We start from the raw sequence: 16167 nt of genomic DNA, 5'->3' as shown, positions 1-16167 counted from the left end.
TTCTCACTCTCTGAGACAGTCTTAGAAAATGAGAAGATGGAAACAATCCTACATTTTCATGCCTCAGAAGGTCTATAGTCAGCTTAACTATCATATTCAGCTCAAGTCTGACACAGCTGAATATTCCTCTACTTTCAAAGGCTAGGAAAAGCATGGTCTGTACAGGACTCTGCTCTTTGAAAAAGACTGTGGGGGTGTCTGGGTGGCTCAGTTGGATGAGTGTCCGACTTGATTTTGGCTCAGGTCATGATCCCAGGGTCGTGGGATCAAGCCCTGCACCATGCTCCTGCAGAGCATGGAGTCTTCTTGGGATTCTCTCTCTCTCTCTCTCTCTCTCTCTCTCTCTCTCTCTCTCTCCCTTTGCCCGTCCCCTGCTCTCTCTCTAATAAAAAATAAACATAAAAAATAAAAAAGGCTGTGAAGGCACTTGCTCAGCCACAGTGGACACAGGCTGCCTGCTGACTCCTTCCTGGATGGGCTGCGAGCACCCCCACTCCAATGACTACAAACTAAGTCTATAGACGCCCCGTCCTTTCTCTTGAGGTCCTCCCCACAACCACCCTAAAACTCCCTTCTACCCAATAGTGCCAAGTAACACTCGTACAAAATCCAGGTTCAAAAAACAACAAAATTCAAGTGAACGAAAATCAATTCCACTTTGAACATTCCACAACCTCCTTGAGCTTCCTGGAGGCACCTGGGGCATCCCAGCATCGGATGGAGGTAACAGCATGGAAGACAGAATCACTGTCCTAGATAAATCAGCCATGGGGCCCGCTGAAATGAAGCATCATGAAAAGATGGAAGGAAATCATCTGTCTCCCTCTGGGAGAAAATAGAAGGCCAGAAAGCACCCAGAAGGGAAGGCCAGGAGTCTGCTGTGACCAGCAGAAGGAGCTAGGAACAGACACAAGTGCGCAAAAACCACCAATCTGCTGATCTACATGTGTCAAGGCTGGCCCTAGGAGCCACTGGGCACTGCTGTGCTAACTCTTTAAAGCTCGGGATATAAGTGTGGTTGTTGAAGTTGAACAAAAGCCAACTGGATCCTTTCTGCTGATGAGTCACCATGTTCCATGGCCTAGGAGTCACGAGACGACATCACAGGAACCCCTCTACCCATGTGAGAGCGTGAGTCTGAGGAGCAAATGGGAAACAGGGCACGAATGTGCCCTCAGTAGAAATCACCGCATAGGAATGAGGTGCCAGTTAATATTCACGTCGGGTAGGCAGGAAGCTAAACCAATAATTCTCAAAAGGTTGAAATTCCACATTGACCTGGGAGATCTGGAGAGTAGAAACCCCCGTTTTACCTCTTAGTGTCCACATATTGTTGGGGTCGATCCCCACAAGACATAAGGCACATTTACAGCACCTTCTGGCCACATCAGGAATGTGGCAGGAGTTAAAATGTTGCCCCGACACCGCACCTCTGTAATCTTTCTCCTCAAAACCTGTAACTCCAGTCTAATCATGAGAAAAACATCAGACAAATCCTGATTGAGGGACAGTATACAAAATCCCTGACCTATACTTCTCAAAACCTTCAGGCTCATCAGAAACTAGAAGAGTCTGAGAAACCATCACAGCCAAGAGGAGACTAAGGAGGCACGATGACCAAATGCAATGTGGTCCTGGATGGGATCTGAGAACAGAAACGGGGCAGTAGGCAAGATCGAGGGAAAACTGAATAGCATATGGACTTCGGTTAATAATAAAGTACCCATATTGGTCCACCGGTTGTAACAAATGTAATAAATGTTAACGAAGGGGAAACTGGATGCGGGGTAAGTGGGAACTCTGTACTAGCTGTACAACTTTCCTGTGCATGTAAAATTATTCTAAAATATTAGACTATTCTAAGATTTTTAAAAAATGTTGCCCAAGGAGATCATGCCAGATCAAAGACAGACAGCAAGATGGTAATGAAGTGCAACAAGAAGCTGAGGAAGGAAGGTCCACTCTGATTTCCTCCCCCAGGCCCACTGGAGACATTGTGCCAGAAACAGCGGGCTGGCGGGCAGGGACTTCGTGTCAGTAAGCATTCGTTCCCTCCAGCAAGAGCACCACGGCAGGATGTTGACTTCTTTGCCGTCCACGCGTCTGACGGGACCAAGCCAGTGTGTACAGGCCACTGATGTGAACACGACCTCACACCTTCCTGGTGCCCACAGTCACCTGACCCGGCTGGCCTGAGGTGCACACGCTCAAGCCTTCCTGCTCAAGGGACCCCTGCACCCAACATGCAGCCGGGACCACTCCCTCCATACTCTCACTGCTCCACGGGCCTACACCCCGATTAAAGAGAAGTGGGTACCTTGGAGCAGAGAACGTAAGGGTGGGAGTGGTAACAGCATTAGTACGAAAACCACGGATAACGCAATAGTCTCCTGCTGACTGAGAGCTACATGCTCGATGACACCCTGCACTGCCCATGGCATGGCACACACAATGTCACATCCGTCCAACAGAAAACTTTCTCTCTTTTTAATGTTTTATTTATTTTTGAGAGAGAGAGAGAGCACTAGTGAGAGAGGGGAAGAGAGAGAGGGGCGAGGGGACTGAGGATCCAAAGTGGCCTCTGCACTGACAGCAGAGAGCCTGATGTGGGCTCGAACTCACGAACCATGAGATCATGAGCTGAGCTGAAGTCGGAAGCTCAACCGACTGAGCCACCCAGGCGTCCCCAGAAACCTCTTTCAACAGAGGGAGTTGAATGAAGGGACTGGTCCCCAGAGGAGGAAGGCGAGGGCTCAGCTGGGACCAGCCAACAGCCAAGGGATGACGAAGAGCAGGAAGCTACCAGCCTAGGCTGGAGGAACAGAGGAGGTGGTGTGGCCTGAGCCAGGCTCGCCACCAAAAGGAAGAACCTCAGAGCGGTCCGGCCGTTGCCAGGGAAGTCGAATGTCCTGCTTCTCCCTTCTTCCCACCCACCGATCTTCCTCAATGGCCAAACCCGGCCAGCAGCTGGCTGATGTGAAGGCGGGAGAAACACGTACTTGGGGGGTCCGCGCATCTACTCCCCGCCTGCCCCCTCTGTGCTGCGGAGCTGAGCCGGCAGGCCCCGGGGTGGACTCCCACGCTTCCTGCAACTGCTTGTCAACCACATCATCCTTTCCAAGACCGTGAGGGGCTGCGTCAGACTCTGTCCTCTCCCCAGCTCCCAGCACACTGCCCGACATAGGGTTCACACTCAAGCATATGATCAAATATAGAGTAATATCACTCCTACTTTTCAGTTGGGGACACTGGAGTTCAGGGAAGCGAAGAACACTGCCTAAGCTCACAGGGCTAGTGAGCGGACAACCAGACTCCGATCCGAGCCCAGCGCCTTCCCACGCCCCACGTTTGTGTGGGGGCTGCATGCGCTAGACCAGATGAAGCTATGGAGCTCTCTCTTTCATAAAGGGGGAGGAGCGGCTGATCCCTGGCAGAGCCTGGGGGGGGGGTACACTGAGTCAGGGACAGGACACCACACCACGGGGATGAGCGGACAGGCCCTCTCAGCCTCGGCCCCTCAGAGCTCTCTGCACCGGATGCCACTTACAAACACAAGAAAAGGAGTCTCCACTGTGTGAGCTCCAACCCCACCTTGGGTACGTACATGGGGAGGGCCGGGGGCAGTAAATAACGGGCTGCCTCTCTCCCCAGCCCCGGAAACACGTTTGCTCCCTCTTTCCAGCTCTATGTTCCCAACGGTGGTGGAGGTGGATATAAGGAGGGCTCACTATTACAAACAAAACCATACTGTCACCTTTTTCCCTATCAATCCACTTTGTCAAAAATGTAGCTCAAACCACAGCAGGCTGGAATCCAGGCAATCCCTGGCCCGCCTGTGGCCTATTAGTATTCTTGTTGCGTCCCGCAGCAGCACAACTGAAAGTTATCAGCAGGCAGACAGCCAGCTTTCAATCTCAAGAACTGCAGCCCCAGATCGCGGCGGCACTCACGCATTAGAGAAGATTTAGAGACCCTCACGCTCGCCCCCAGCGCTGAGCCTCTGTGCGGCATCTGACGGCCAGAGACCACAGACGCGTGGTGAGAAGAGAAAGAACGGGGCTTGCTTTGAAAACGTTATTTAAGAAATAATAATAACAGCCTTCAGGAGCAGATGCAAAATACTCCGTTCTAGATTGGGGCATTTTTTTCCTTCTGGCCAAGGTCCAAGCTTGAGGGGGCAGGGGGTGCTGCGTCCCCGCCCAGTCCCTTCCCACGGGCCCACCCGCTGGAGCAGAGGGTTCCCCGGAAAGAGGAGGAGACTTCGGCAGAATGGAAGGGAGGACAGAGGGACATTCTTCAGTGAACGCAAGGGGCCCCTTCCGTCTTCTCCTTTCTGTCTCCAGCTCCTAGCATGCAGCCTGACATAGCATTCACTCTCAGACATATGTTCAAACACAGAATGATATCACCCCCATTTCTCAGAGGAGAAAACTGAGGTTGAGGCAAACGAAGAACACTGCCCAAGCTCTCTTTACAGTGGGTTTTCCCCGGGTTTTCCATCCGGGGGCCAGCTTCACGGGGTCCAACCCGTGTAGGTACGCAAGCCCCACCCTCGGATGGCCCCACACTTTCAGGGTGGTCTGCCTTCACCGTCTTGAAGTGTTTAATACTTTTTACACGGGGGCCCACATTCTCATTTTGCGCTGTGCCCCACAAATTACGCAGCCAGTCCTGGCTCCGACTGTTTTAGGAAGGGGAGAGCACAAGATGTGGGCCAGCTCTGAAAGCTCTCGTGAGGACGTGGCTCTCGTCAAGAGCTAACTGTTGCCTGTTTATTGGAAAGCCACTAGGTCAGTTCACAGCTTGGCTTGTGGTGCCCGAGTCCCCCTCGATGTGTCTCACTGACCCGGGCTCCTTCCCTGGTGGAAATCCCAAGAGAGTCACAGTCAGTATAACATCTCTGCAGCAGGGACCAGCCCCCGCCTGCTGCCTCACGGGCAGCCCAGGGCGTGGGGTCAAACCCAGCCATGGAAAAGCAAGCACGGCTCCAGCTCCCAGGGGGGTTGGGGGCTGCCTCCAACGCAGAAGCACCAACACAGGCCACTGCCAAGGCCAGGGAGCGCGGGCAGCAGTTCGGCCCCCGCAGCAGCTGACGAGATCGGTGTGCAAGAAACCCCCAGCAGGAGGGGCAAAGAGCAGCTCACCTGGTTACCGCTCTCCCTGATGATCTCACCTTTGGCACCTCCTTCCTGGTCTCTATCTCGACACACCGGGTGAACTGTGCCACCTGGTGGAATTCAATGAAACCATCTGTGAGTTCTAGCGACAGCTATGGCCGTGGAGACCAGCTTTTCCAAGTGAATTAAGACATACAGGCTCGCAAGAAGAATACCTGAAACTGAGACTATTCTGGAAAATCTAGATGGATGGTCCCCACAGTTAGGGCAGCAGGTGTAATAGTGAAGGTGATCCTGGAACCCGACCTCCTGCCTATATGGGCTGACTGATGGGGCACCCAGGAGAAGGTCCTGATTTTTGTAGGGGTCGGAACACATCAAGGATAAGAAGTGTGGGTCTTGGTCACAGATGCGTCCCTAGCATCTCCCATAGCACCTGACACACAGGTCTCAACCTGGTTGCACTTTAGACTCAGCTGGGGAGTTCTTAAAGCTCCAGATGATGGGTCTAGGCCTAGGTATGTTTTAAAAGCTCCCAAATGAGCCTAATGCTCAACCCGAGTTCAGAAGCACTGGCCTAACATGTAGCAGGGACTCGATTAATATTTACTGAGTGGGTGAGTCCATAAATGGCACTTAAGACTATTCCAGCAAAGACGATACCGTCATCAATCAAAGTGTAAAGGGGGAATTCCTCGGCTGTGGCAGTTAAAAAACGATCATTACAGAGCCTGGTTTCTTCACTTAAAATAGCCCGCTTTATTAAATGGAGTCTGTTTCACGGGACGCTATCAGCTAACCACGTAACCAGCCTCTCTCCTTCTCCCCAAACGCTTCCGAGGGATCTCCCAGTTGCTGAGATGTACTTATTCCTCGCCCTGACTGGGTAGATAATGAAATACAGCCCAAATGGTATAATATTGCCCTGGAAAATGCCTAACTTGATTTTAGAGGGGAAAAAAAAAAAAAGAAAACCATCTTTGAGCATCTTGAAAAGCAATAAATCCCCAACCTATTCTCCAACTTCTGCTGGAGCATCCGTTTTTCTGGAGAAGAGTCTCCGGATAGACACGGTGGCCTTTTCTAGCCACCACAGTGCCATTGCATGACCCAGGGCAGTTGAATTCGTGCAGGAAATTCTGGTGTTTACCCAGAGGAAGACTTCAGCTGATGGAAAAATTGACAGGGAACCCAGAGAGTCTTTTCACAAAATCAAGGTTAGGGAAGAGAAATAAGAGGTCATCTCCAGCTGCTCTAAGCCTGGAGGCTGGACCCCAGGAAGGAGGACTCTCCAGTTATTCTGGGGGCACTGATTCTTAAGTAGGGTCCACAGCCAAACTGCAGTGGACTCCCACTCTCCTCCCTACATCCCCCCACAGAGGCTCAATGACAACACATGAGGTGGGTCCCAGTTCTACTGGTGATTCAGATGCCCAGGGTTGGGAGCCCCTCACTGCTCTTAATGATGTGTGGCCGTGACCCGAGCTCTCCTGTGAATTAATTAAGAGTTGAGGACAGGCTCCTCCGGTCACGTGCTCTATCCACCTCTAGCTGGAAGCTCAATGCCCATCTCAGAATCAGCAGCTGATTACCGCGGGATCACAGTCAACTCCTGGCCATGCTGGCTGGGCCCTTCCTGACCTGCCTGTGACATCGGGCTCTCTCCCCAGTGTGGAGCTGCCACAGGCTGACCTCGAGTGGACACACAGCAGGCTGCTCACCTCGCTTGGCTATTTCAATAGCAGTCGCTCTTCCAATGCCACTGTTCCCTCAAGTGACCCAGAAGGCTATTCCAGGAATTTGGACCTCGAAGCCCTCAGGCACAAAGTCCTTAGCCGCTGGTTCACAGCCACTCCTGGAAACAGCAAGCCCAGAGAAAGAAGGACTATAAGGAGCCAGGAAAAGAAACCCCTGCAGGGAGAAAGCCTCGTTGTGAGGTGGGCATGATCGCTCTCTCTAGCATATCACATAGCTCCTTCCTTCCTCGCCTCCCTGTTTCCTTCCCTGGTCTCAGGAACAATGCTGCCCTCTCAGACTTTACATTTCCTCATCACTGGCTTCCTGAACTTTCAAAAATATTTGGAGACCCTAACAATCTGGCATCCAAATCAGCTTTCTCTGACTGCCTCTGAGACCAGAAGTGCCCCCCTCCAAAAAACAAAAAAAAAATCCTCTGATAGATGGATTATTTTCCGTTTTTCCAATTTTGAGGGGAAAAGAGGAGGAGCGTAGGAGACCATTAGCATCATGCCTGTTGTGTGGCAGGACAGGTGTCCCTACTTAGCTACAGAAGGATGGGTGAGGTGGGGGAGATTTGCAAGTACAGAATGAAGCTAGAGGAAGGTCGTTATTTGAGCTCGCACCGCCTCGGAGAAAGCAAAGGCTCCTTCAGGGCTACAGGGCGTGTGCTGCGGAACTCTAGGGGGCGCCGTCCAGATCACAGTGATGGGAGATTTGTATCTGCGTTAGAGCAACTTCTTCGCAGATGGCAGCAAAGCGCGCCGAGGAGGTGCTTGAGGAGGTGCTTTTCCTCATTTGCACGAAAGGATCACACCGCATAAAAGTAACCCTGAGTTCCTTAACTGTTTCTCTCTGCCTTTTGAGATACCTCTTCTACCTTTGCTTTCCTAGGTTTGGCCTGGAGGGGGATTAGCAGGAGGAGGACCTGAGGGCAGAGCCCTCCCCCCACACAGGCAGGCTGGGGTCTCAGAGCTTGCAACTCTCACCCAAAGAGCCCAGTGATTTCTCCTGCTCTGCAGCAGAGAACGGGACTCTTTCCCCTGAAGATTCTACGCAAAGCCCAGCGCCCTCCCACACACGGTGTTTACACACAGACTGCCAACAGCTGGTCTCCCTGGTATAGCACAATTGCCAACTACAAGCCAGGACACTGGAGAGGAGGCCAAAGAATGTTTATCAGCCTGGGTTAGGTTTGGAAGTCCTTGCCACAGGGGCAGTCATGGCCCCTTGTCTCACAGCCAAAAGACCAGGAAGAATGTTCCCGTTCCCACCATCTGTAACTCACTTGAATGTCCAGGGCAGCTCAGAGAACACCCTTCCCACTGCTTCTGCTGCTAGCGGCACAGTGGGGTGAGCAAGACTTCTGACTCTTCCAAAGCTTCCTGCGAGGCTGACTTGAAGCTAAAAAGAATTAATAATAAGGGCTTTGGATCAAACAACCTGGGTTTCAATCACAGCTCTCCTTCTTAATAGCTGTGCGATCTCATGTGTTGACTTAACCTTTCTGGGCTCCTGTCTCCTCTTCTGCAGAAAGGGGATAATAAAAGCTAACTATTGGGCAGCCTGGATAAGATGATGTATGTAAGGCATTTTCTTACCACACTTGGAATAAATTAAGAGTTCAATACACAGCAGTTGCTATGTTACTATTATTCATAATGACATCAATACTCTCCATGTTCAAAACTGAGTTCCTCATTTGCCCCCACCCCCATCCCAGCCCTCCAAATCATTAGGGACTTTGAGAGCATTTTAAACTATAACCAAAGATAAAGCTGTAAGATTTGTTTTCTCTGATAATTGTTGGCGGGCAGGGGGGTGGGGTAGGGTCACTATGAAAGGATTTTCTTGCAGAAGCAAATGATTCCTCAAGAAGGGGCTAAGGGCCTTCTTCTAGGCTAAAGGGTCCTAGCCAGGAGAAAAAGTACTGGTGGGGAGCGAGTGAGACTTTCCCAAACCACAGGAGAGCCAGAAGTGCAGGCCACAGAGAACATACCGGGAAACCAGGAACCGCCCCAAAGATCCCCTCCTCCAGGGGCAGGAAGCTGAGGCTTTCCTCTGTGACACCTAGAGGAGACCTTAGCCTCCGGAAGATTATGTTGATCCTATTAAACACTAAGGCTTGCTGACGACAGCTCCTGTGGATTAAATCTCTTCCTCAAACTCCAGGCTGTGAGCCCTTCCAAGAGGGCGGGGCCAGGCTGGCCTGCTGGGCCTGTCACACTCTCCTTCTGTCCTTTGCCTTGGCTCTTTGACTTCATTGCGGGATCCTGTCCTCAGCCAATCTGTTGTGAACAATGAGATTTGGCTGGGTTTTTTTTTTTTTTTTTTTTGTATCCCCCTGCCCTCTTTTGGGAAAGTATTTTATGTTCACAAACTCTTGATATCAGTCCCTATTTTTCAGTGTGAAGAGAAATAAATGACTTGCCTAAGGTCACAAAATGGTAGGTGATAAAGCCAAAGGAGGGTTTCCATTCTTTCAACACCCCAACCTGGAGCACCTTCTACTGAACCAGTGAGGCTCAAAGGGTGCTCCCCAGACAGGTGGCATCAGCATCACCTGAGAACCTGTTAGAAATGCGTTGTCTACTGAGTCCACGGTTCAAAATGGGGCCCAGCCATCTAGGGTCACATGCCCTCCGCGTGATTTTGATTCAAGCTGAGCAACCACTGTGCTTGTGTTTCGGAACCTCTGAAGATAGGAATCACCAGGGGGCAAGCTCCCAGGCATCAGTTTCCCCCAATTTACCCAATAGGGAATTTGCATATGCAAATTGTAGCCCTCATCTATACCTGTCAGGGGCTTAGGGGTCAGGGGCTTAGGGGTCAGGGTTTGTTTGTTTTCTTTTTAATTGTCCCAGGTAATTGTCAGGTTCAGGCAAGTTTAGGGAACAGTGACTTGATGCTGTTGCATAGGTGAGCAATATAGGGGAACTTCGTAAAAATCATGGTGTGCCAAGAAAAAGCATTACAAACCCAAACTACAGACCCTCATATGGGGATGAAAATATTAGGAGTTGTCTTTCCCTCCCCCATCCACCCCCACCCCCATGTAAGAGTTCGGGGAGAGACTTTCAGAAGCCTGCTTTCCCATGGCGAGAAGCTAACCCAAGCTCTCCAGGCTGCTGTGTAACATGGAAAGACCCAGCGAATAGTGGCCACCGCCACTATTTGAAAGAGAGAGGTTGCCATTTGCCAAAATCCAGTGGAGCTGGGCTGACAGCTCCGCTTCCCACCACTCTCTGCAGCCCTGGCTCCTGAGAAAAACATGCACTTTCCCCGAAAGGATGGGGTGTGGGGGAGGAGAGAAGTCAGCAGCAGCATGCTGCCTCCCCTTGGAACACGGAAATTTGCCGGCCTGCCTTAGGAACTCATAAAAACCCTAGTGCATGGAGAAGAGGAGGTCCCTTAGATAACTGGGCGGCATGAGAATCACCTGGAGGATATTTATAAAATGTCAGTCTAGGCCCCAGTGCAGGGCAACCGAACTGGAATCTCTAGGGGCAGGGCCTGACGCTGGTATTTTAGATTCTTGCCCTATTATTCGGCCAGGATTGAGAACCACCGCGTTTCTCTAATTAATTCTAAGATAAAAAACCACCTCTCTGTCCCCCGGAACGGGCCGCCTCTTAAAACCACAAGGTGGAGAGCCGGCTAGGGTACAGCGAGAGTGACCACCAGGCCAGTGAAACCGTCGAACGCCGTTCACAAAACTCACACTGGGTGCACGGCGGACACCCGCCCCGAAACCGGCGTTCGGAAAGTTCCAGCAGGAGCGAGAGGTCACAGTCCACAAGCTGCGTTTTATCGGTGAGCAAAAACACACGACTCGGGAAAGTTCTAAGCCGGAGTCCTCACCAGCGATTTAGGGCGCGCCCCGCCCGGGGCCGAAAGCAGCCCCGCGCGGCTACCCGAGCACGCCCTGCAGGGCGCCAAGGTGACGCCCAGGGGACTCCGGGGCGCGCGGGCCGCCTGACGTCAGTGGATCCGGGCCCCGGCGCGGCAGAGCCCCGCCCCTCGGGGCTGGACCCCGCCCGCCGGGCGGCACGCCTGCGGAGGGCCCCTGTCACTCAGTCGGCCCAGTGGGATCGCGGAGTCGCGGGCGCGTCCCCGCTCGCCCGCGCCGAGGCGGGCCACGTGACTGCCAGCGGCCCCGCCCACCCGGCCGCCCGGGCCGTCTTACTTGGTGTATTCGCGCAGCCCTGTGGCCAGCCTCGCGGCGCTGCGGTGGACGGACGTGGTAGGTCCCGCGCTCCCGGTGTCCCCGCCCTCCGGAGCCGCCGGCGGTTACGTCATTCCAGTTATGTAAAAGCCGCGGGCTCTTCTCCACTGGGAACGCGGCGGAGTCTTCTGGTCCGCCCTGCCTCTCTGTACGGCTTTGTGCAGAGCGCCCACTCAGCCCCAGCCTCAGAGGGCAGGGAGAGGGGGGGAGGGCCCTGCTGCGGGCGGCACTGAGGGTCACACGGTCAACTCGGGGTTGAAACCGGGCGTCACTTGGGGCGTCATCTGGGGAACACCTGTCTGCTGGGTATGTCTGGGATGCAAAGATGGCTGGTAGAATTTGCTTACCCAGAAAATCATGTGGAATAAAAAGATAAGGCGTAATGATATTAACAAGATTTCTCCATCCGATGAGTTTTATCACAGCATTTTCCAAGTTCCTACGTATCTTATTTCATGTAATGGCCCGAGTAATTTAGCCAAGATAGAAGAACCCCCTTCCCCAGCAGGTGCAAGGAGTCAGGTTGGTAACATGAACACAGTGACAGCTGGCAAGAGGCAGGGCTGTGTCTCCCACCGGAGAGGTCAGTCTCTTCGAAGTCTGAACTTTTGCCACCAGTTCAGCAACCTCATGCAATGCCAAGGAGGTCCCCTTGATCTCCTCCAAATCTCCATCAGCCTTCCCCCGGACCCCCCAAAACCCCAGAAAACATACAGTGTAAGTTAAAGCATGGTTGTGTGCCAATCTAGATCCCAGTGAAGTCATCCAGCCTCCTCCTGGGCCCTGTTGTGTAGGAATCAGACATCCCAGTCTATATCTGACCTCCATCCCTAATTGAGGGGTGGGTCACTCAGTTAAATTCTGTACTGGGTTACCCAATTCGCCCAGAGACTGAGCCACTCTTACGTAAGATGTACAGACCAGCTGGTTTAATGGCCTCGTTACCTAGGATGTAAGGTATAGGATCACTGCCCTCCACCCCCAGCAAGCGGATGTGGTTTTACTTAAGAATAACTTTGGAAATAAGTTTCTCCAGAACAGTTTGTTCGTCTGAACAGGACTGTGAAGTTCCACTGCATTGCTCTTATTCCTGACAGAGTGATGAAAGGGAGTTTAAGCAAGTGGCATTCTGGAAAACCACCCAGCCTGGTGTGACTTTCAATACCGGTCTGGTTTGGCTGGGAGAATATTTTAGAGTCCCAGAGTTACGCAACTGTGCTTTGTATACTCTGCTTTGTGGCAGTGATAGAAAAGGTGTCTGTCTGCCCTGAATCCCTCTACCACCTCAGGAAATAGGCTTTTGGCTCACAGAGGGGGTGAGAAGTTGTTTTGAACCACAAAGTCTATTGAGGGCCTCAGCAGCACCTTGAAGTAAAAGGATGGGTGAAAACCCAGCTGTTACCCTGGCGTGTGGTCCTGGGCGTGCTGCGTGACCGCTCAGTCTTGGTTCTCTGATTTGTAGAATGGGAATGAATATGCTCACCTCGTGAGATGGCGGTGATGATCAGACACTTTTGTAAAGAGACTAGCGAAATGCCTGGTTTCATCCGAAGGGATCAAAAAATGTTCACTTCCCTCAACTTTTCTTTGCATTCCTTTCTCCCTTTACATTATAGCCATGCCGTGTACGTTCAGTCGATGGTCCATGAGTGCACGAAGCATATAATGTTTATCCTTAAATCAACACCTATCCACGGGGTAGCTAGTGTGTGCATTACACTCACTTCTTAGGAGGTTTTTAAGAAAAGATAAGCCCCATTTTAGAAGGGCCTTCCACTCTCCCCTGGATGACAGGGAATATGTACACAAAAAGACAAAGGACAGGGAAGGATTAATGGGAAAAGGCTCCCGTTTAAGTAGGAGTTAGCTGAGCTGGATTTTAGTCCTATTTCTGACTCCCAAGGTTACCTGGGTAACAATGATAAAATTTATTGGGGGCTTAATATATGCCAAGCATTGTGGATTATCTCACTTAATCCTTACAATGACCTAGTAAAGTTGCTTTTGATATTATCCCCATTTTGCAGATGAGCAGACTGAGACTTAAAGGGGTAAGTCACTTAGCTGAAGTCAGAGCATCCATCCTGGATCCATACTATATGGTGGCAAGTCACTTAACCTCTCTAGGCCTCCGTTTTCTCATCCAAATGAAAGGGGCAATCAGATGACATGTGAGACCCCTTCTAGCTCTCACTTTCTTTAATAAGAGAAATACATAAAAAATTTAAATAAGGTAGGCCCAACGTGCTTTTAAGAGTGACATGAAGTGGGGATAGCTGCTTTATTTCATGTGGTTGAAAGACCCTAAAATATTTCTTATGTGTCCTTGCTCTCAATTTGCCACCCAATAAGCCAAACAAAGAAATCCTCCTCCAGTTGATTTAGAGTCCTGAAGCTAATTTTGACCAAATTGGAAGGAGAAGCAGAAGGTGTGGCCTAAGAAATCCATGGCTTCCCACACAACAGATATACGTGATGGGAAGTCTGCACACACACACACACACACACACACACACACACACACACACACCGGTGCTCACATCATCTTCCACGAAGCTCAGTACCAGTTTCTCCAGCCCAGTTGTCATGGCAACACCAGCTGCCAATGAGATCATGGAAGACAAGGTTATAATGGCAGTGGTGCTTAATATTTTACCTGGCAATCTCACTTAGATAATAAGATGAATAACCATAAATCATAAATCCATAGGAAGCCCAGGCACTGCTCTTTGTATGTGTTTAATGTGCACTTGCCGGTGGGGAAGAGAAATGAAGGCAAAGGGAAAGGAATGGAAAGGAAGGGAGGGTGAGGCAGGGGGTGGGGAAGAAGATCTCTGATGCTGATCCCCGTTACTCTGCAGTGTAGGTAGGTCATGCACGGGTCCTGAACCTGTTTGTGCATGGATTAAAGGACTGGTCTCTTCTGCAATGACAGCAAGGGGTTAGGGGCTCCCAGCCCTAATCACAGAAGTCTGATTACAAGAAACCCAAGGCAACTGTTTTCTGGGGTTCACACCAATGGAGGAGAGAAGCAGCCCAGGCAAGATGTACGTGGCAGACGATGACCCTGCCCTGCAGCAGCTCACACAGTCACCCAGCAGGAGGCTGGACCCCGTTTAGAAGTACCTTGCTGGTTGCCTCCCCAGTCCCTTGATGCCCACTGGCTTTTACAGACTGGTCCACTCCAGGGCTGTCTGCTGTCCATCTGACCCAACTTCCTAAAGAGCAAATCCATTTGATTTGAGGGTTTCCTTCCTTTCACAGGAAACTGATCACAGTGGGGATCTCTAGTAAGAGCTTCAGCACTGGGGAGCAGGGGTAGGAGAGAGACTCAGTTTACACTGAATACCCTTGGAGAGTGTGAATTTTGTATTACGGGCATGAATCACCCAGTCAAATAAAGGACACGCCAAGGTCCACTTGCTTCCCTTGTCCGCCTACCAGGGACTAGACGTGGTGGCAAGAAGGGCCAAGGGCAGGGCAGTCTCCATGTAATGAAGCTGATGAAGGAAATGATTTCCCACCAGTGGACTTGTGTTGATCTGAAACTCTCATGCAGTCTGTTTCTAGGGCTTTAGTTGTATGACAAACAGGTTCCATTCCCAGTGCAAAGGCAGTTTGGGGCTCAGGGGTGGGAGTGGAATAAGAGCCTGGAGGATGTCAGAGAGGTTGTTGTAGCTGGCCCTCACCTACTGGCCTGTACCACCTGGTTCCTCCCACTGGCTCAGGAGAAGGGCCACCAGTAGGGCAGGGAGAGGCCACAGACATAGAGTGCCAGGAACAGGGATCAAAAGTCAGAAGACTCACATTGAGCCCTGACACCTCTTCAGAGGAGACACTTGACCTCCCTGAGCCTCAGTTTCCCCTCTACGCAGCAGTGTAAGTGTCCAGTCCTTACGGCACAGTAGTGAGGATGAAATAAAAACATTTCTTCTTGTGGCTGCCTGGGTGGCTCAGTGGGTTAAGCGTCTGAGTTTTGATTTTGGCTCAGGTCAGGATCTCAGAGTCATGAGATTGAGCCCTGCGTCAGGCTCTGTGCTGATAGCGTGGAGCCTGCTTGGGATTCTTTCTCTTTGCCCCTCCCCTGCTTTCTCTCTCAAAATAAATAAACTTTAAAAAAAAAAAAACAAAAAACCTTTCCTCTTATTTAACAAATATTCATACTCTACTTGCTATGTGCCAAGCTCTGTTCTAAGTTCATTTCATATGAGACTGAAGGAGGCTCTGTGCTGACAGCTCGGGAGCCTGTTTAGGATTCTCTCTCTCCCTCGATCTCTGACCCTCCCTTGCTTGTGCATACTGTTTGTCTCTCAAATTAAAAAAATTGTATTAATGAGACTGAAGCATAGAGAATTTCAGTAGTGTGTCCAAGATCACACCAGAATCTAGAACGTAGCACAACCAGGATTCCAACCGGACAGTCTGGGTCCAGACTCCACACACTTAACCCTTTTTCTGTAAGGATGGGACACCTCTCCTAGTGGCTTCTACTCAGTTTCTTCTTTTAGTCACTTCTGGGGGGCTGGAAACTTCTGCTCCTATCTCCTGACCTTTTTGTGGTCGGTTGATTGGCTCCTGTGTTCGAATGGGTGGCTTCTAGTTCCCCGCTCTCCACCGCAGACTCCCCACCAAGTCAGGGGGGCTGGGTGACTGAAGGTGGGGCATTCTGGGGGTGAGGCACTGAGACCTGCAATCAGCTAAGAGTGAGGTTGGGTTTTGAGCCTGTGAGCACGTGTGCCCTTATATACACCTGGAATGACCCTGCCCTCGTCAGTGAGTTCTGGGCCATTCGGTCATCCTAGGGAGGCTTGGAAGGACTGAATACACTAGTTCACTTTTTTTTTTTTTTTTTTGGTGGGAAAATGGACTTAAAATTTACCATCCTAATCACTTTTAAGGGCACAGTTCAGTGGTATTAAGCACGTTCACATTCTGCCATCTACCACCATCCATTGCCAGAACTTTTTCATCTTCTAAAACTGAAACTCTGTCCCCATTAAACATGAACTCTCCTCCCCGCCCCCAGCCCCTGGCACCCATCACTCTCCTTTCTGTTCTCTGTGACTTTGACTATTCTAGGTTCCTCCT

At 51.0% G+C, this 16167-nt stretch overlaps 1 protein-coding gene and 1 long non-coding RNA gene across 9 annotated transcripts in view; one reads left to right on the top strand and one right to left on the bottom strand.

Annotated features, from left to right (window-relative positions):
• Positions 1–16167, bottom strand: part of DHRS12 (dehydrogenase/reductase 12) — a 72973-nt gene that overhangs the window by 25696 nt on the left and 31110 nt on the right. For 3 of the 8 annotated variants that reach the window (XR_005782392.1, XR_005782394.1, XR_005782396.1), the window contains exons 1-3: positions 10576–10688; positions 8143–8258; positions 5145–5227 (exon numbers count right to left, since the gene is read on the bottom strand). The exons of 1 other annotated variant lie outside the window; for it this stretch is intronic. The gene's annotated coding sequence lies outside the window, so the exon portion shown is untranslated. Of the gene's footprint in view, positions 1–5144; positions 5228–8142; positions 8259–10575; positions 10689–10715; positions 10882–16167 lie in introns of those variants that run through there. 4 more of the 8 variants (XR_005782391.1, XR_005782390.1, XR_005782395.1 and 1 more) reach the window with 4 other exon arrangements.
• The window catches only part of LOC121012910 (uncharacterized), a 52887-nt gene continuing 47301 nt past the window's right edge, over positions 10582–16167 (top strand). Inside the window, exon 1 of the long non-coding RNA XR_005782397.1 lies at positions 10582–10667. This is a non-coding gene — a long non-coding RNA (uncharacterized LOC121012910). The remainder of the gene's footprint in view (positions 10668–16167) is intronic.

This window comes from Herpailurus yagouaroundi, unplaced genomic scaffold (genome assembly GCF_014898765.1).
Source record: "Herpailurus yagouaroundi ecotype Mexico unplaced genomic scaffold, PumYag 197, whole genome shotgun sequence".
Lineage (NCBI taxonomy): Eukaryota > Metazoa > Chordata > Mammalia > Carnivora > Felidae > Herpailurus > Herpailurus yagouaroundi.
This window is presented reverse-complemented; position numbering and strand designations above follow the sequence as displayed.